The sequence below is a fragment of the Vipera ursinii genome (assembly GCF_947247035.1).
Source record: "Vipera ursinii genome assembly, chromosome: 1".
Taxonomy (NCBI): Eukaryota; Metazoa; Chordata; class Lepidosauria; order Squamata; family Viperidae; genus Vipera; species Vipera ursinii.
The window spans coordinates 47,321,847-47,343,336 of NC_139512.1; the positions used below are offsets into that span (position 1 = coordinate 47,321,847).

Consider the following 21,490-nt stretch of genomic DNA (forward strand, 5'->3'; position numbering starts at 1 on the left):
GGCCGGACTTTGGACATGCCTGACCTAGTCACTCATGGAATATAAAATTGTCAGATTGTCAAAAGAGGATTTATCACCAGTTTGTGTCATCCAAAACATGCTTGGGTTTAATAATAATGAAGATAAATAAAACTGGCTATTTAAGACTTTAGGTTTTGTTGTTGTTTTTTTAAAAAAATCTGAATTAGTTCTTCATTAAAAAAAACCCAAGCAAGATTGTTCATCCCAGAAATGATCTCTATCTATAGTTCAGATATATTTCACAATAGGGTAACTGTGTCTGCAAGCAATTATTAAAAAAACAAATGATGCCTCGATGGCCCTGTCCTTTGTGCCTCCCCCTTCAGGTATGACTTCCTTTCCTCCCCCACCACAGAAATCATTAGCCAATTCCAAGTATTTGAAGGTATTAAACTGCATATTTTCTTTTGAGTCTCTCTCTCTCTTTTCCTTCCTCCCTGGGTGTGCCTTGTTTGATTTGCAAGTAACCTGCTAAGTTCTCTCCCTGCTTCCCCCCACCCTTCCCACTTATGCCCTGCCCACACCAAATGAGCTGGGCTGACTGAGGCAAGCAAACAGCCACAGCTCCTGCTCAAGCATGCATAATGCATACCGCCCCACACCACTCCCACAGTCCCAGTGATGCAAAGGGAAGCCTCGGCCCGGCAGGCATTCAAATATGCGCTTACTCAACTAGCAAACACACAGCACCTTCTCCTGAGTGCCACAAGGTATTTCTTTCATTTTAGCTTTGGGAAGGAGGCTAGCAAGTTTTAAATGGGTAGTAAGGCAAAAACAGAAGCAAATGCTGGATGGGGCAAGTGGGGGGGTGGAGATTGAGCTTGTGATATCTTTGAAACTCTGGTGCTGAAGGTTTAACTGCATGTGTAACCTGAGAACACTAAGGTGGCGTAAGGAGCATGTGCTTGAACTGGTGATTTGAGCCTAGAGGGATGAGACTGGCTGCCCTCTGCCTGCATCTACACCTTGGCAAACCTGCTTCTTTTGGTCCTAACTTTTGTAAAAGTCGGCTCATACACCTAGCTGCACACAGAATGGGTTCAGCAGGGAAGAGTTCACTCCTCATTTGAAGAAGAAATGCTTATGCTTTTAGCAACTTGCTGAATGGCGAAAAAGGATAAGCTTCTTACTTGGAGATATGCCAGGGTTTCTGTTTGTTACGGTTTTCTTAAAATAAACAACAAAATGCTCCATAAAGCATGTCAGCATCTAAAAATAGTGACAGGTGTATTTCTTTACGGTATTTTGGTTTGTTTTACCAGTTTATAAGAAAAATTACAGTGAATTGCATTTTCATGAATTAAACATGCTTTTGTAAAATCCTCCACTGATTATTACAACCTTTTTTAAAAAAAGAGTTTCATTCCACCTTCTGTTCCACTTTTTTTGCAAATTAGACATTCAACACTAAAAGGTGCTGCTGGGATAAAGATAACGAGACATATGAATGACCTGCACTAAAATACATACCTATTATGGTAATATTAAATCTAATAATCTGTCAGAGAAAAGGGGGTTATCTGAAAAATAATCAGTTCTATAGTCTAAAAAATGCAGGCTTACATTCAACTAATTGATTGATATGGCATTGAGGAAAACAAATCTTGGTTTTAGTAATATTTGAAGAAAATAAATTTTTCCTGCTCTTACCTTAAAGCCAAGACTTTAATTTTATAAGTTGCTAAGTGAATAATTTTGATATAATTGTATGATATTCTAGGTAAAATTGCATTTATTTCTTTTCTTTTCTCTTTGGCTGGACAAGTGCCAAATAGTGTTTAATAATTGGTCTCTATCCAATAACCACCGCACCCAAAGAATCTTCAGGCTTATTTCAGTTGCCTTTTGAATAGGTCACAGTTTATTGCACAAGAGAACTCTGTGGCCACTTAAAGACACGTAAAAGTATTGGGCTAGTACAGAATGTGTCTACTGAAGTTGAACATAAAAAAGTTAATGCTACAATTAGTGGTCTTTATAACATACTTCTTCTGGGAAGTTCCTTCTCTGTCTTTTGGACTAGAAGTCTGCTTTTACATGGTGAATGCATTTGTGGAACACTTGTAGTTCTATAAGCTTTATTTTAACCCCACTCCCCAAACCCAGAAATGATATACTGTATATTAAGCACCATCTATTTGCATTTGGTCGTATCACATATTGAAGTGGAGGGATATCGGAGGAAAAGCAGTGATGGAGTAATTTTTTCCCCTCAGCTGTATGTGTGGTAGCCACAAGCACATTACTGTAGAAAGAGCCATCGGTAGTAGGTTTAATGAACCTTAGGGAAAGCAGAAGTGGGGTACAAGCTTCACACATGAAAGACTTCTGGATTAGGGCTCAAGTGATGGGAGAGAGCTCTGAGTATGTACACAGAGAAGATACCATCTAGCACAGTATCTCAGTCTTGGAAGCTTTAAGGTGTGTGGATTTCATCCTCCAGAATTCCCCAGTCTGCATGCAGTTCTACACATACACACCCAAGATTCAAGTAAGGGTTGTTGGTGAGCATAACTGAAATCTCCTTTTCTTCTTTTTCTTTGTTCTCATCTGGGTTTGCTATCTCTGCCATCTTTTTTCTTCTTTTGTTTTGCATTTTCTTGTATAAATGTATGTTTACAATGCAAGCTTAAGAGCATTAAGAGACATTAAGAATAAACATTAAGAGATATTAAGAAAAAAATTTCTGGAGATAAAATGGACAGACATTTCCATAATTTATGTCTATGGATATGCAGTGGAAGTGTCTTGCTTCTATTCTATCTCTTGTATAATCTTATCAGTAGAATGGACATAAAGGATTGAAGTTCCACACTTCATATGTTCCCCCTCTCTTCTTTTAGTTATTATGACAATTATAAATTGTCATCATAAGTTTCTGGTGCTTGAAACAGGAAGGAGAACTTCCCACTTGCAGGACAGTGTTTGCCTACCAGTTTTCTCTAACCTAATTATAAAGCTTGGGACAGCTTCATAATCTTATTGAATACATCGAATTTCCAGTGAACTACATACCCTCATCCAGGGCTTTTTTTGTGGGTGTGTCATAGAACACTCAGAACGGAGTTCCGGCACCTTTTTTGGATGGAACCTTGTAGGGTAGGCAAGGCGGGTTGTATGACATGTGTGAGTTCCGGCACCTTTTTCTTTTACAAAAAAAGCACTGCCCTCATCTAAGGTGAAGGATGGATGAAATGGGAAGCCACCATTTCAAAGTGTTCTGAGTATTCTGAATAGCTTCTCTCTTTAGATGTTGCCTGATATCATTACATGGAGAAAGAGGAGAGTACTGGACCTATCTCACTGATGTCAGCAGGCTTGAGGATGGATGAGGTGTTGTAAGCAATGGGTTACATGTGCAAGTAGAACCAAGTTTATTAAAAGCATCTAAAGTCAGATGCTTAAGACCCCAAACAACAAATAATGTATGATAGAAAGCATGTACTTTTGAGCATTGAGCATTGTTTTGAGCATTGTTTCTTCTTGTTGGGGAAAAGGGAGAAGAACGAAAGAAATCAGAGCAAAAACAAAGACTTCTTACTAGTCTTTTGCACCTAGTGGTCAATTAGAAGCCCAGAGAACCAATGCTTCTGGAACTAGAACTGAATTTTCAACAATTCGGTCCTCCAACCATATTCTGTGTGAAATGGTCTATTCTATTTAATAGAGTATTTGGTGGTCTCTTACCCAACTAGATAATATCATCAGTGCAAGTGAGTGGTTTGCTTCCTGTTTGTATACAGTAGTCTGCAGTTTTGGCAAAAATGTAGTTTTCTCCTTGATTAGGATATTATTTTCTGCTTGATTGTTTGCTTGGTGTTAATCTCTATTTAACTTGGTGATAGCTGCAGGAGATGATATGTTCTGGTTTTTTATTCTTTCTTAGCTTGTATGTCTCTCTTGAATGGTATATAAAATTGGTTTATCTCTTATGTGTCTATTGATGGCTGAATGCCAAGCTTCCAGGAGTTTCTTAGTGTTTTGGATTTACAATACTTTCCAGTTGAAACAATAGTTGATTCTGTCGATGTATCTGCTTGGTGTTCATAGATACACTGTTAGTCTTCTGCCTGTCTGCCTACATACGGTAGTGGCAATCCTTACACAGTATATTGTAGATGGCTCCTGTTTCTTCTTGGACTACTAGGTCATTTGGTTTACTTAAAATGTTTAGGAGGGCTTTGTGTGGTACGGCAATGCTGTCTGGTTGTAATAGTCTGTTACTTGTTTTTGAGATGTTTGTGATGTATGGTAGTGTTGTGATGTAATGAAGTGAGTGGTCAGGCATTTTTTGATAAAGTTGTATGAGTATCCATTTTGTTGAAAGAGGTTGTGTTTCCTTTTTTTCTGATGTTCTGGATCACTGCAATGTATTTGTACTCATCCTTTCCCCCCTCACATTCAGAGTACATTTAAAACTCACTGTACTATCAGAATTAGAAGCCAGCCTCTTTTCTCACTGGGACAGTGATCTGGAAACCACAACAACAGTGTTCAGCCAAAATGCATGGAGTGCTAGTGTTTGTGAGTGAATTGTACTTACTCTGTGAAATTAAACATACCATGAAAACATTACTTTTAAAAATAGAGAAATAATGCAAAAAGGCTATTGCAGAGTAAGTCATTGGTGAAAAACCAAAAGTTTTCAGTTCTGTATATGAGAAATGGATAAGTCCAATTAGTCACAGTCTGTTGAAAAATTGTGAGTGGTATAGATAGGAAAATAGGTTCCTTTAGTTAAAATTTATTAAATGTTGACTGGACTGTATAACTTAAAATATATAATAATTGCTTGTGACTTTAATTTTTTTGTCTCTGTTTTTTTCCCAATTTTTTTCTCCTTTAAGAAATGATAGGCCAGAATTGTAGAACTGATGCTAGGAAAGTAAAAGTGGTTAAATTAGCCAAGGTTAATCCAGGATGTTAAGAGGAACAAAAAGTGTTTTGTAGAAGTGTTCAAAATAAAAAGAAAATAAAAAGGGAAATATAACAGCTGTTTAATGAAAATAGATAAATATTAATATATTACAATGAAAAACACAAACAGCTCATATTTTCTTAGTTTTATCCAACAGCAAAAATATATAAACCAGGAAACTGAAGAGCCAGAAAAAGGGCAGGGTTGAAGCTTCAAACTGATAGAAATATGGCTGGGGAATATTTCTTCAGTTTAAATGAATTTAAATGTCAGATCAGATTAATTGCACCCTTATATATTATCCTTGTCAAATCCTGAAGAACTGAAGGGCAAGATGAGTGGAGTGTTTTCAAAAATAATGTATAGGAAAATTCATCAATCTATAGGCCATAACTAGAAATATGCAAGAGGATTTCATGAAGAGATTTATTGTCAAAATACACTGCAATTATTTTTCCCACTAGAAATCACAGGCCAAAAGTTTGACAAATTACATTTTGCAGGATCCAGTATGGGTTGGTCACTGACCCAGATTGGATCCTGCAACATTATCTTAGGACACGTATATTTGATTTCATTCATGAACTATATTTTGCTTTGTTCAGATAACTTTCTTAATAGATTATGGAAATATTCTACATATTATTATATTGGCTTTAACAAATCATTTGATATGATACCTTCCTAATAAGCATGTCACTTAAGTGTAGGCTAGATGAAATTGTAATAACTACACATAAAGCTTTCTTCTAAATCAAGGGAAGAAATTATTCAACCTTATTCAGCTTTGATCATATTTGACCTCAGGTACTGTGTCCTGGGAATCGCACATTAAGAATGATTCTGAGAAATAGGTAAAGATACAGGCCATCAGATGGTCAGGCCCTTTTAGATATTATGAAAAGAGACTGAAAGACCTTTTCCTGTCTGATACTGAAAAAGATCACTGGGGTTATGATAGCATTCTTCAAATATTGCAGAGTTGTCACACAGAAGAGAAAACCAGTTCTTCTTGTTCCAGATTATGGGTCATGTTAGCCCTTGTTCCAGATTATGGGGCATGTTAATTCCCACCATTGGAAGAACAATTCTTTTCCCCAAATTCTATCAAATTTTCTTTGGGGAGTTTTGGAGAAAATAAAGGTAAAGGAGAAAAGAGAACGGGAGAGGAGAGTCAGTACTTTATGTATTATTGAATTTTCCCCATTTTTAGAGAATTTAGAGGTATGTTTCAGGTAGCACTAATTAAAGTTTAGTTCAGCTATCCAGCTATCAGTGTGGGCTTCAATAACATTATAGTAAGAAATGCTTCCCTTACAAGTTTGGGTATTGAAACATATAAAATTAACTCTTGAGGGATATATTCGTGCGATTCACTTTTGATGTATTAAACCCTAATTCAAGAAAGACTGCTTTCTCTCAAACTGGCAAATGTATATCCCTGTGGTCAGCATAGATCTTCATACCTACATGTACCTTATTTATAAAGAAATTCATGGAGCAATAGCATGTTGCTATTTATCTAATATATCATTATCTAATATGTAATATATCACTGAGCTCTCAAAGCAGTTAATGAAAAAGAATTCTGAAGGAAATGGTGTCAGACCAAGATTTAGTACTATGTACGTAGTACTGAAACCTTGCTACTTGTTTTTTATAGATGATCTATTCTACAATATTGGTTGAAGGGGAGGGATGACTCCCTAGGTCCCTTCTTTGAGGGATGCTTCAGGATCTGCTATGTGTCTCCTCACTTTCAACACCTAAACAAAACCTCTGGGCAAGATCATCTACCAGTAGGGATTCGGTATCATTAATACATTGATCATTTCCAATTATACCTTGGTATTCCTAATTATTAGATGCCTTTGGCATTTAGTCATGCCGGCCACATGACCACGAAGACGTCCTCAGACAAGCGCTGGTTCTTCAGCTTTGAAACGGAGATGAGCACTGGCCCCTAGAGTCGGAAACGACTAGCACGCATGTGCAGGGGAACCTTTACCTTTACCTTTTTTATTCCTAATTATATCAGATGACACTGTTAAGGTTGTGTCCCAATGCCTGGATACTGTGTAAGTGTAGGTTTGGCTGGAACCACCTCTAACTCAATCCTACCAAAATGAAGTAGCTATGAGTGTTTGGGCCACCGACAAATCTGTGGAAATTTCATCTCTGACTTGGAAACGGTGCACATCTCTTACCTGTTCCTTTGCTATTATCATTATCATGAAAAGTCTGAGGTGAGCTTTGAATTTGTGTTCTTGTGGTTTTTTGAACATAAATGCCTGTGGATTTGTAAGTTTGAATTCTTATTTCTCATCCTCTGATGTAGATGAATTACTCATACATCTCATACAGTTTTGGTGTTCTGATTTGTTTAGTAGAGAAAACATAAGAGCCTCTGTGTGTGTGTGTGTGTGTGTGTGTGTGTGAATAGATGTAAAATTACTTAAAGTAAAATTACTTAAAATTACTTGTGGATAATTAGATTAGCTCAACTCTTATAGAAATATTTTAAAACTATCAGTAAATGTATGTATATTTATTATTTAATATATGCATGTATATTTATTGAACAATATGTCTTTTTATCAACAATAAAAAGATTAATTAACACAACTGTGGTACGGTGTAGTTGCCATCGATACACTGAAATTGAAATTGCACCTTGAGAACGTCAAAATATGGCTTGAGCAAAATAGAAATTAATTATAACCATATACATAAAGAAATACTGGAAAATCCTGACTTCCCTTGAGTATTCATGGTGAACTAAACCTCCCCAAAGGAGTGAAGATGGTACTGTGGCAGAAACTAATGGCCAGAAGGTGAAATCTGGCTGGTGCAGTCCCTCTGGAAAAATGATTGTGAGGTCATTCCACTTGCACTTTGGACAGCTGCTCCTCAGGAGTAGACTGCAGGAACTGAGGCTTTTGCAATCACATTGTGATATAATTAATTTACAGATAAAGAGAAGCCATTAAGAACCTTCAAAATGACAAGTTTTATAATACTAAATGAGTTTCCTCAATCCTTGATGAAAGAAGTTTTACATACAAGCTTAAGGACTTTCATTTTTAAAAAATAAAGAGCAAAAAGATGATTAGGACACTGGTTTTGGAAAGTTGTAAATGGACTAGGATTTGAAATAAGATTATGAAATTAATTATTAGAATCTTTTCCATGGGAGAATGCTTGTTGTTTTGAATTCTTGGAAAAAATAGGATGGGACTTTGATTGTTGGACACTAGAGAGAAACAGAAAGAGGTAAAGATTATAATTAAATGAGGAGAATACTTAAATTTCACTTACTAATAAAGATTGGAACAACATACTTTTGTTATTGGACAATATAATAATTATAATTTGGAAGGGACCTAGGAGATAGACTAGTCCATCTAGTCTATGGGGGGTGAGTTATTACCCCCTGTAGATAGGGCTCGCAACTTGGGAGTCCTCCTAGATTCACAGCTTTCCCTAGAAGACCATATAGTAGCTGTGACTAGGGGGGCCTTCGCCCAGGTCTGCCTGGTGCGCCAGTTGCGGCCCTATCTAGACCGGGATGCCTTATGTACGGTCATTCACACGCTCGTGACCTCTCGTCTGGACTACTGCAATGCTCTCTACATGGGGCTAACCTTGAAGACCACTCGGAGGCTCCAACTGGTACAGAATGCAGCCGCGAGAGTTGTGTTGGGAGTTTCCCGACACTCCCATGTCACACCTCCACAAGCTGCATTGGCTTCCAGTTGTCTTCCGGGTGAGGTTCAAGGTGTTAGTAATGACCTACAAAGCCCTACATGGCATGGGTCCGGAATACCTTGGGGAGCACCTGTGACCGGCATCAACTTCCCTCCGCCCAGTACGCTCCCACAGAGAGGGCCTCCTCAGGGTGCCACCGGTCAAAGAATGCCAACTGGTGGCCCCCAGGGGGAGGGCGTACTTTGTGGGCACGCCGGATTTATGGAACCACCTTCCGGTCGAGCTCCGGATGGTGCCTGATCTCCGCTCCTTCCGGTGCGATCTTAAAACCTACCTTTTTGAACAAGCTGGCCTGACCTGATGGGATGGGGTTGGGTTTTATAAATTGGTCTTAACTTTTAATCTGTACTAAGTTATTACGGGCATTGCTGTTTAATTACTTTTTAATTTTTGTATCTTGTTTTTATTATGTATTGCCCTGTTCACCGCCCTGAGTCCTTCAGGAGGAGGGCGGTATACAAATTAAATTAATAAATAAATGAATAATAAATAAACCCCCTGCTCAGGCAGGAAGCCCTATACCATGTCAGACAAATGGCTGGCCAGTCTCTTCTTAAAAACCTCCAGTGTTGGAGCATTCACCACTTATGGAGGCAGGTTGTTCCACTGGTTAATTGTTCTAACTGTCAGGAAGTTTCTCCTTAGTTCTAGGTTGCTTCTCTCCTTGACTAGTTTCCATCTGTTGCTTCTTGTCCTGCTTTCAGGTGCTTTGGAGAATAGCTTGACTCCCTCTTCTTTGTGGCAGCCCCTGAGATATTGGAACACTGCTATCATGTCAACCCTCACCCTTCTCTTCATTAAACTACACATACCCAATTCCAGCAGCCGTTCCTTGTATGTTTTAGTCTCCAGACCTCTAATCATCTTTGTTGCTCTTCTCTGTACTCTTTCTAGAGTCTCAACATCTTTTTTACATTGTGGTGACCAAAACTGGATGCAGTATTCCAGGTGTGAATAATGGGCCTAGAATTTTATTTTAAGTGTCTGCCATTATAGACAGGCTGTATTTAAAAGAAGATATAGAAGAAAAAGAACATGTTTTACCGGACAAGACTGATACTGATTTAAAAATCAGGTCACAAGAATGATAAGGAAAAAGAAGCTACATGGGATATACAAACTAAACCAGTTGATGTCTTAGTAATTAAAAGTTCTATACAAGTAACAAACTAAAAAAGTGACCCAAATAACTTTTCCATATTGGATTTATGAAAGAGGCTTGTTAAAGTTTTGAAATATTTTGTGAGACGAGACAAAGGAAAAAAATGAAATCAAATTCTAGGATATTATTGAAAGGAATTAAAGATCGAGATAGTTAAAATTGGAAGGAATATAAATTATTTTATTTGATCACAGTTAAATTAGACGTGGTGTTGTCTCTGGTGTAACCCCAAGTGGAATTTTGCTGATCAGGACTGAACAATGAGCTTTTAGAGTTTTATTTATAGCTAAGAGATGAGATATGAGAAGAGATCATTTATTGTATTTTTTAAAAAGGTGATAACTTATTAAAATTGTTTATACTTGTGATAAAGAGGAAAGCTCTTTTTTATACATTATATTTATTTTATTTCTCTTTTCTTATCTCTTGTTTCTTTTCTATTTCTTCTTGTCTGAACTTTTTCTCTTTTTTCTTTTTGTTTTCTTTGCATCAATTTTACCTTTTTAACTGTAATTATGTAAGTATGTGTGAATAAAAGAAATACTGGAAAATCCTTCCAAAAAGTGAATTTATGTTGACTTCATAAGCTTATTATCATGTTAAAAAAAACTAACTCTAACTATGGCTTTTAGGTTTCAGAGTTACTCAGTTTTGGTAAACCCAGTCATATGAGCTGCTTGAGCACGATCCAGCCACAGAACTGGCACCCTACCAGGCAGTCAGATCATTTACATGTTCCTCAAGTCCAGTGAAAATAGCTTGCAGGAAAACAACTACCATACTTCCATGGAAATGTTTAAAGGTCCCCTTGCTGAGAAAATCCACATTATGGGTTATAATGGATAGTTGCATGAAATGCAAAGTATGCGTATTAGTTATGGAAACCAATAATAATTTGACAATAATTCATCTACCAACATTGTTATTTATACAATGTTTGTCTTGTTCTTTTCTTGTTTTCTGCTGGAAAGATACCGTAACTGAAAGCTCTGTAGGGCAGACTGGCCCTGCATTTAGCTATTTGTTGACAATGAAAAATATCTTTCCTTTCTCCTAATAATGATCCAATTTGTTGTTCATACGTGGGTGCCTCTGCAAAATAAAATACTTGTCCTTGATAAAATGTGATACTTGATTCCAGGTACATTGCAAAAGAGGAAAGGATTTATTCATTTTGCAATCATTTTAGAGCCTACAGGGTCAAGTCCTGGCCAGACACAAGGAATAAAATATTCTCAGGAATGCTGATCTATAAGACTTTCTGCTCTGACTTGAAGCATGGGAAAAAGACTAGCCCAAGCATTCCAGAATTTTGGAATTTGCACTTAGCAAACTGAAAAACAATTGAGTAGAATATATATTTATATATTGCGATTTTAATGTTTTATGCTGTAAGCTACCCAGGGTCCTTTAGTTACATTTATTTATTAAATGTATGAGTGGAAAATACATTTATAAACAAACAAACAAATATTTAAAATTATTTTTTTATCTATAAAATAAAAATAAATAATTTATTTTATCTGTAGAAACAATTGTTATGCAATTGGTAGTAGTAATGGCACTTAGAAATAGCAAATTATATTCTACTTTATTTACTTTTGTAAAAATGACTTTTATAGGGCAAAATAAATAAATCCATCTCTGTTGTAAAGAACTCAGATAGTGAAAAGCTTGTTTGGAATCCAGTTTAGTTCTGAAATTTGGGCACAAAGGAAATAGTATTTTTACTTTTCCTGTTCTTTTAAGAAGAACAGGAAAAATGTGAGCCAGCTTTTATCAGTTAGATACTACTATATCTTTTTTGTTTATTACCCTCAGTTAGATACTACTATTATCTTTTTTGTTTGGAATTTCCAGTCACTGTTGCCAACATTTTAATAAAAAAAATGTGTATAATTCATAAATTGTTCTCTGCAACTCATTTTTTAATTCAGACTACATCATCAGTCACGATCGTTTCTTCACTATGGCTTTATATTAACAATGGTGATAATGGCATTGTCCTTGGCACAAATTCCTTCGATATCTAATATTAAAAGGTACAAATCATTGAATATCAGGAGAAGAACCATAAGAATACAAGACTGTGTTAGTGCCAAAGAATGTTCAAACTATCGCACCATTGCACTCATTTCTCATGCTAGTAAAGTTATGCTTAAAATTCTACAAGCTAGACTCCAGCAGTATGTGGATCGAGAACTACCAGAAGTACAGGCAGGATTTCGAAGAGGCAGAGGAACTAGAGATCAAATTGCTAACATACGCTGGATCATGGAGAAAGCTAGAGAGTTCCAGAAAAACATCTACTTCTGCTTCATTGACTATGCTAAAGCCTTTGATTGTGTGGATCATAAGAAACTCTGGCAAGTCCTTAAAGAGATGGGCATACCAGACCATCTTATTTGTCTCTTGAGAAACCTATATGCGGGCCAAGAAGCAACAGTGAGAACTGGACACGGAACCACTGACTGGTTCAAAATTGGGAAAGGAGTCCGGCAAGGCTGTATACTGTCGCCTTGCCTATTTAACTTATATGCAGAGCACATCATGAGAAATGCAGGGCTAGATGAATCAAAAGTTGGAATTAAGATTGCCGGAAGAAACATCAACAACCTAAGATATGCAGATGATACCACTCTAATGGCAGAAAGTGAAGAAGAACTAAAGAGCCTCGTGTTGCGGGTGAAGAAGGAGAGTGCAAAAGTTGGGTTGAAACTTAACATTAGGAAAACCAAGATCATGGCATCCGGCCCTCTCAATTCCTGGCAAATAGATGGGGAGGAAATGGAGGTAGTGACAGATTTTATTTTCCTGGGCTCCAAGATCACTGCAGATGGGGACTGTAGCCAAGAAATTAAAAGACGCTTGCTCCTTGGGAGGAAAGCCATGACAAATCTAGACAGCACACTGAAAAGCAGAGACATCATCCTGTCAACAAAAGTGCGTATAGTCAAGGCTATGGTCTTCCCAGTTGCAATGTATGGCAGTGAAAGCTGGACCATAAGAAAGGCTGAGCGCCAAAGAATTGAAGCCTTTGAACTATGGTGCTGGAGAAGACTCCTGCGAGTCCCTTGGACTGCAAGGCGATCAAACCGGTCAGTCCTAGAGGAGATCAACCCTGACTGCTCTTTAGAAGGCCAGATCCTGAAGCTAAAACTCAAATACTTTGGCCACCTAATGAGAAGGAAGGACTCACTGGAGAAGAGCCTAATGCTGGGAAAGATTGAGGGCAAGAGAAGAAGGGGACGACAGAGAATGAGGTGGCTGGATGGAGTCATTGAAGCAGTAGGCGTGAGCTTAGATGGACTCCAGAAGATGGTAGAGGACAGGAAGGCCTGGAGGAACATTGTCCATAGGGTCGCGATGGGTCGGACATGACTTCGCAACTAACAACAACAACAAAGAAGAAGAAGAAATGTGTTCAGGGATTGAAGCTTGGCATTTCCTTATTAACTTCAGAATTTCCCCTTATTCAGTTGTTGGATCAACCCATTATCTATTCTCTTTCCATTGTCACATTTGGAATCAAAGGTGTGTCTACTTCCTGTGCTTCCACATTAGCAATAGGAATAGCACTTAGTGTTATATACCGCTTCACAGTGCTTTACAGCCCTCTCTAAGCAGTTTACAGAGTCAGCCTATTGTCCCCAACAATCTGGATTCTCATTTTACCGACCTCGGAAGGATGGAAGGCTGAGTCAACCTTAGACTGAGACTTATTTAACTGTCTGCCTATCTAAGCATATATAGCCATCCATGCCTAATTGTGATGATGCAAAAATGCATTGCAACATCAATGATGCAAGTGCCACCCTTTCATACTTGTATCAAAACATCTCACACAAATATTGTACCACAATATTGCAAAATATGTTTTGGCACTTGCACTACCTTGCTCCTCTTCATGGGATACCTACATAGATATGCAAAACCAATCCATTTTATCCTTCCTATCTGAAAATTTTGAAATTACAAACAGAAGCAAGAGTTATTCAAAAAATAAACATCAATCTATTAACTATTCTCAAATCATCTCTTATGAAGCAAAAATAACTCTGGAATCATAGGAAATATTACAGGTCTCATATGGATTAGGCTTATATGGATTATGATGGTCTATGATAGCTTATTGAAATCAAAAGTTGTAATACACATTCCATTTAGTATACAACAGAATCTCAGTTACTTGCTACTGGGCCATTGTATGACATTTGTTTTTTTATTATTTTCCAGATGATTTAAACAAATGAAGTCTACTATTAAGGAGTATTTTTGTTTTTAGCTAATATTAATGTGATTTTAGCCAATATTATATGTGATTGAAATTGACCTCATTTGTAAGTATAAAGATTTTTGCATGTAACAAGGCAGTCTTGCAGAAAAGAAAAACAACACGAAGTACATAGCTACCCCATGGTAACCTCTTGTCCTTTTTCAGCTGCAGCTGTTGAGATCTACACGTAGGAAGGGGATATTCTGCTACAAGAATGATCCTCTGTACTTTGTTGTTAACAATGAAACAAATTTATTTCTCATATTATACATTGACACTAAGGAATTCCAGAACAATATGTAAATTGAGTACATTTCTGGATTTGAATCTAATAAACTGTGAAGTACTCACAGTAGGAAATAATTAAACATAGCCTTTTGTGAAAGGAGTAACCACACACAATTGTGCTTCATTAAGCGACACCTTGTGTTGGACAGAGATTTCAAATTGATTGGCTCATAGAGCAAACAATAGACTCTGCCGTAAATTTCTGTTTGCTTTGCTGCTATAGCAACAGGTTAAGGGTTCTTTTCCTTCTGTATTATATGTTGTTTTTCAGTTAAGCATAATCTTTGTGACTATAAAAAAGCTAACGCAAAACTGGGGGATGGAGGGTCAGATTTAAGTGTGATGGAATAACATTCTTAGCATATATTACTTGGAAGGGAATGTTCTTGAGATAAAGTTTTTCTAGGGTTATATGGCAGTTTAGGTAAGAAGATTTTTCAAGTCACTGTTTGCAGCCAGATGAACCTAGCCAAAATATCTGTTTTGAAGACTTGCGTTCTGCATTTACCTTCTTAGGAAGGTAAATTGGTAACTAATAGGAGGACTGCGTGGGTACTGATTTCTCTAGCATATCAAACCTCTTTATTGAATACATATTGTTACTCTGAAAGCACTTTTGGAATTGACCTTATTTGCCAAGTATACATTTTACTACAATCTATTTTTGGGGGGGAAATCTGTTGTGCTCTTTTTAAAGTTTAATCTTCTGTGAAAGAATGCATATTCTTAAAAATAGCATTTAATAGAGTAGATTCAGTTCAAAGAGTGCTTTATAGCATGTGGGGACCTGTCTATAGCTCTTTAAATTAGCCACATCTTTTTCCCAGATGACATAGCCACTGAGGTGTTGTGCAATCATAACAAATAAGTGATTAAAATGGAATCATAATACAGACTGATGTGCACAGATCACTCATGAGAAGACATAATGGTTGTTTTCTTCATTTCAGGCAGCAGAAGCCTATAATAGGTCTAAAACGTCAACTAACTCTTAATCATGATGGTTCTATATTTCCTGCCAGGCCAAATATAAGGTTATTGTTTTTTTAAGCTTATTAAGATGATGTGGGGTTTTTAAAATTGTCTTTGTATGCTGTCTTGAGTTGTGTGGATAATAAGGTAGTCTTGCAAATCACAGACAAAAAAGTGTATGTGCTCTCAAATCCTAACACCATGGGACATACTACCTATGGAAAAGAGCACATTATGAATCAGTGGTTGCAATCACAGTCTTACAAATATTCTAGAGCAGGACAAAGAGTTAGATATTTAAAATGTCCAGAACTATTTGGAGTCAATTTGTATAAACTGGAGTTATCTGCGCTGTAGATTTGTGCCTGAAAAAAATAAGGAAAAGATTGATTGGAACATTCAGTTGTAGTATGTCAATACTTTGAATGGCTCACTAAAGTTTTACTGGTAAGGCTAAAGAATTTTAGCACTGAAAAACACTCACTTGCAAACAAATAAAATGAAAACCCATGGGTTATTATAACTCAGAATTAGCCCAGCTTTATAAATTAAGAAACAAGAAATTCCCTAGTTCCCCCTAAAAGCGGATACTTTGGGGATATTTATTTTTATTTTTTATTTATTTTAATTCCATTTATATCCCGCCCTTCTCCGAAGACTCAGGGCGGCTTACAAGCTTAGCAGTAGCCTTCATTCTATGTATATGCCTGCTTATTAGGGCTTTCACACACACCCCAAGCGGCATTATTACAAAGTCAGCTTATTGCCCCCAACAATCTGGGTCCTCATTTTACCTACCTCGGAAGGATGGAAGGCTGAGTCAACCTTGAGCCTGGTGGGATGCGAACCTGCAGTAATTGCAGGCAGCTGGTGTTACTTAAGCCATTAGCCCACTGCTCCACCAAGGCTGGAATGCAATCCCAAAATTATTATTATGTTTTATTATCATACCACTGCTCATTGTTGACTGTGTAGTTGTCTTACTTGTTAGCCTTTCCTCTGAAAATGCAACCTTAATGCTTAGTTTAGACTTTAGTTCCTTCTGTCCCTGCATTGCAACAGCAGGTAATGAGCACAAAAAAAACCTGTAGAAAGGAAACAGTGCTCTGACCTCTTGCTAATTCCATTTCCTGGATTTCTGTGACCACCGGTAACCCCATGAATTTTGTCCATCTCTGCACATATGCAAAGGGAACGAACAGAAGAGAAAGGACATCTGAAAGAACAAAGCAATATTGGCTTCTGTTAATTTCCTGCAATTGTTTGCAGTTGTGTTCGCATTTGAAGCTTTGTTATGAATGGTTGTTTATTTCCTTGACAGGAGGATCGGTCACTGAGTGATCTCAAAGAGAAAAGAAAGACGGTCCTCTTTACTCCAGAAGGTCACTGTATGAATAGTGTTCTTGTTAAGGGAACTGCACCTACATTATTTTTATTTTTTTGCTTTTGTTTGGAGTCTTGATGTCTGGCCTGAAAATGATTTCAGTAACTAAAAAAAGATTGCTGTGTTTGTGGAAACCCCAGGGTCACCCATTTCCAAAGAAGGGGAATATGGACTGCACTGAAGTAGCATGGGTTATTTCATGATCCCTCAGTTGGAGTGCCATCAGGCCGTTATTCTGGTCAAAGTGGGGTGAAGACAAATAGAGACCTAATTTGTTGCCAGATTTACTTTCAAGTTGCCAGAGTGGTTTATTTTTGGTTCAGTTTTAATTCAGTGTTACTTGAATGGCCCTTCTTAAATTCTAGCTTGCTGTCTACAGATTAAATATAGTTGCTTTGTCTGTCTCTACCACAAGATTATGGTTAACCCTGACTGAGAAAAGCATAACTGTTTATTATCTCAAAAGATCTTGTGCAGGTAGTTTTTCTCACTGTCTGCAATTTCTTCTTCATGCAATATTAACTGCATTGTACCGAAGAATCTAGGAGGAAAAGGCACTTTCCAGACTAAAAAAAACCATACTGTTATTTTGAGTACTGAGAGGAAGAAAATGACAGTCTTTGAAACTTCAGAATTACCTTGGAGAAAACTAGTGTTTTAATGCAACAAATAAGTTACAGCTTAGCATTTTAGGCAACTTTGTGTGAGACAGCGACACAGACAAATAATGTAGTAAGGCTCTTGTGTCCAAGTGGTCCATCATACAGTATGTTATGCCAAGCCACCAAATGTGTTCTTTTAGGCTTAGCATATTTTATAATCTAGTTGATTATAAATCACAATTTATGCTTTAGAGTTATATATGAGTCCACTGTAATTTATTCAACTACAATAAAAGAAGCATAGATTAATATGATGCATGAACCCAGTCACTGACTACAATATATTGTGTAGCATGAAAGCCTGATGTATAGTTTATATGCTTGCAGATAAAAGACTCTGGCCTCAGTCTCTTCCATATGTTAATTCTACTGGGAATGTCCTCTATCCCAGGGGTCCCCAACCCTCAGGCTGCAGCCCACTAGTGGGCTGTGAGCTGTTTGCAAGTGGGCTGTGGAAGCAGCAGGCAAGCGCACATCCCCACTTGCGCAACAGTGGGCTAGCGTGTGCACGCACACTCCATTTGCATGAGCGATGGGCGCACGTGCCCACTGCTAAAACAAATGGAGCTGCACATTCATGCACTTGCTGACTACTCACCTGGAATCATCCCCTATTCCCACCACTACTGGTCCCCAAAAACCAGAAAGGCCAGGGAACCCTGCTCCATCCCCTGCATTGAAGAACAACTTCCAGTCACCTTATTTATGATGTGACTCATTGCTGAACTGCTATAAAATTAGATCTATTGTTTTTAGAATTTATAACCTTATTAAAGTCAGCGTGTTATAAACAAAGCATTCCAATATTTAATAAAGCTCATCTAGTTTAGTTCTATTACATGGATTTTGTGTGTGTGTGTGTGTGTGTGTGTGTGTGTGTGTGTGTGTGTATCTGTAAGAGAGTGAGGGGATATTTTAAAATATCCAGAAAGAAAAATAAATAATAGCCAAGTAAGCTAAAAAACAAATTTCATTAAAACTTCTGTTTCACTCATGTATTACCAAAAAAGAGAGACCAGTTTGCTTAAAAAAATACTTCAGTTGATTTTTGAAGGAAGGAATAATTACTGTATTTTAAATAAACAGCCAAATTGGGGGAAAAATGTTTGCAGATTGCTTGTGTACTGCCTTATTCTGCTATACAGGTGCATAGCAGATTATTTATGAAGTATTTCAAGGCTCCTACTTTTGTATTTTATGGTCAAATTGGGTTTATATTAGAAAACTTCTAACTGAGGACATTTAAATTTGTTGACTGTTCTTTATAAGAAAAAAAATATAATTCCATAGCCCAACCTTTAAAAAAAATGTTCAGCTGAAGATGCCAGCATGATTCTATGGTCTGGTCCTGCAGCATTCCAGACACAAGTATATATGGCTAAGAGGCATTAATCATAATTGTAATAAAAATAACAAATTTAAATTCTTGTCATTTTGTCAACTGTTTACTCTCACAAGCTAGTTTGGTGAAGCGATTAAAGCACCAAGTTCAAAACCAGTAAACTGTGAGTTCTAATCACATCTTAGGCACAAAGCCAGCTGGATGGTTTTGGGCCAGTCCTTCTCTCTCAGCCCTAGGAAGAAGGCAATGACACACCACGCTCAAAAATTACTTGTCCACACAATCAGCAGGAGCCATGTCTAACTCAAAAGAACGCACAAAACAGTTTTACTGTCAGAATTGTGTATTATATGACATGTCTGCCTCATTCTTCATTTTGGAACTGATAAAAAAATGTTCATGGAAAATTCTACCCTTTAACTGGGAAGGAAATTGATTCTAAAGCAACTAATGAAAGTAGTGACCTTATTTTTTGTATGAGACTGATGTATTATCACTCAAGTCATCATCTTCTGCTATGAAGTAATAGTTTTTAATATTAATCTTAAAATTAGGTTGTAGCTCCTCTGCCTCTGGTGGATCCTACACCATTCCTCTTACCACTTGAACCGAAACTTCCTATTACTCTACCAGCTAGAATATGACAGAGAGAAATAGGTTAATATATCTTTGTTGGTACTGGCAAAAGAGAGAGAAAACCTCATTCTTTGTGCTTTTCTTGGTAAGAGTTTAAAGTGAAGGCACTATGCTATTTATCAGAAGTAGAACCAGAAGAGGTAGCATACAAAGGGTTTCTTGCCTGAACTTGCTTTCACTTCGAGCTTTTAATAAAAGGTGGATAGCATCTTCTGTATGCTTTTTTGTTCCTGTCAGTCCTATCCTATAAGTATTTCTAGAAATAGTCTTAACAATAATGAATTATTAAGGACGCCAGACATAAAAACCGCTGAGTAACTTGAAGAGGCATGCTTAATGTATTTCCCCCTTAGTTCTGTGGAAATATCTAGCTGGTCATACACTGATGGAGCATTTACTGATGCAGTGGATCTCTTATGTACCTCTTATATACCTTACCTCTGATAAGTTTCTAATAGGATGTGGATATTAAATTATATAATTACATGAAAATAAGTCAAGATATTTGGCAGCATGTCTCTGAAGGAGGGCCATAGATTTAGTGTTCAACAACATCTTAAAGGCCACAATTTCTCATACTCTGAAGTAGGCATATTCACTTGATGATTATTTGTTATTATGGTTGTTGGCAATTTCTGGGCTGAGAGGCAATTTGTCTCTGAATACCAATAACTTAGGAGCCAAAATGTGGGATGTCAGCCTTCCGTTTTTTGGGGAAGTATCCTGGAAGCGTCTACTTCAGGGGTGTCAAACTCAATTTCATTGAGGGCCGCATCAGCATTGCAGTTGCCCTCAGGGGGCTGGGTGGGTATGGCCAGGGTGGGCATGGCCTACTGGGTGGGCATGGCTAGACTGCGTTTGGCCTACTGGGTGAGCATGGTCAGCTCTACATCGTTCACATCAAGGGTGTCTATGGGGGCCTGGGCAGGAGTGGGACAGATCTGAGGGTCTGTGACGGAAGGAGGGTCTCTGGGCCAGGGCCAAGGCAGTGGGGGCCGTTCCGTCACTGTTTCCAGGATGGCTTCGCGGGCCACATGAAACCACTTCGTGGGCTGGATCCGGCCCCCGGGCCTTGTGTTTGACATGTGTGGTCTACTTGGTCAGCACAGAAAATAGATGGCTTTTAATCTGGTATGATTTAGCAGGGCTTTCTTTGGGTTCTTTCTGCTGTTAAGATCTCTGATGCTTTTGGAATTGTTGTCTTACTCATAGTTGTAATTTCTAAAATAGTACTGATGTTCTTATGGCAGAATTAGATTACATGGGATTTTGATATTGATTCAAACTTGAAAAAGGGAGATTTTGATGATGTCTCCTTAATTTCCTCAAGTCATACTAAGTTTCCAGGGTGCTTTATCCCTTTACTTTTTATTCCTCTAGCCTGTCCCTGGCCAAATAAATAATTACATTGTAAGGAACTATATCAATTAAAGTACTGGAATCCAAGCATCAAAAACCTATGAAGTCAGGTTAACAAAACTTCAGATTATATTTCTTCAAAATCCCCAGGTAAATATTTAAAATACCACAAATGATGGTTCAAACAAGCATCAACAACACAGTTATAATACCAATAAAAATATTCCAAGCAAACAACATCAGTACTTATCCCTGAGATATTTGTATAAATGCATACTACAAGTATGAACTGGGCTAAATCCTAATGAAGTATCTCTTACACAAACAGACACGGGCATTGTCAAGATGTCATTTTGTGAATAGTAAAGAAGAAGTCTTCTAGAGACTCATTAAAATAATCTATTCTCTAAACAGCACAGTGTGGATAAAAAGCAAGCTTATTTCCTATTTGTTCCTCATCTGATCAATTATCATCAGTTCTGCTCTTCACCAACACCTCCCTCCTTGAAACAGTTTGCTGCCCACGCAGCCTGCAATAGTCATGAAATTGTTTCGGTTGTATATTCTGCAGTTTATTATAATTATATTGAAGTTCTTGTGCAGTTGAGAGAAGCATTTGTTCCCAGGCATGGGATATTTTGTTTTCTGTGTTTCAGTTAGTTGAAGGTCGTCTATATAAGTGCGAAGGTGTTCATATGCATA

General features: G+C 37.5%; 1 protein-coding gene across 2 annotated transcripts in view; it reads left to right on the forward strand.

Moving 5' to 3' along the window:
• The first annotated feature begins 555 nt into the window (after positions 1-555).
• The window catches only part of LOC310647824 (stonin-2-like), a 43,522-nt gene continuing 22,587 nt past the window's right edge, over positions 556-21,490 (forward strand). For both annotated transcript variants that reach the window (XM_083375363.1, XM_083375364.1), the window contains exon 1: positions 556-731. The gene's annotated coding sequence lies outside the window, so the exon portion shown is untranslated. The remainder of the gene's footprint in view (positions 732-21,490) is intronic.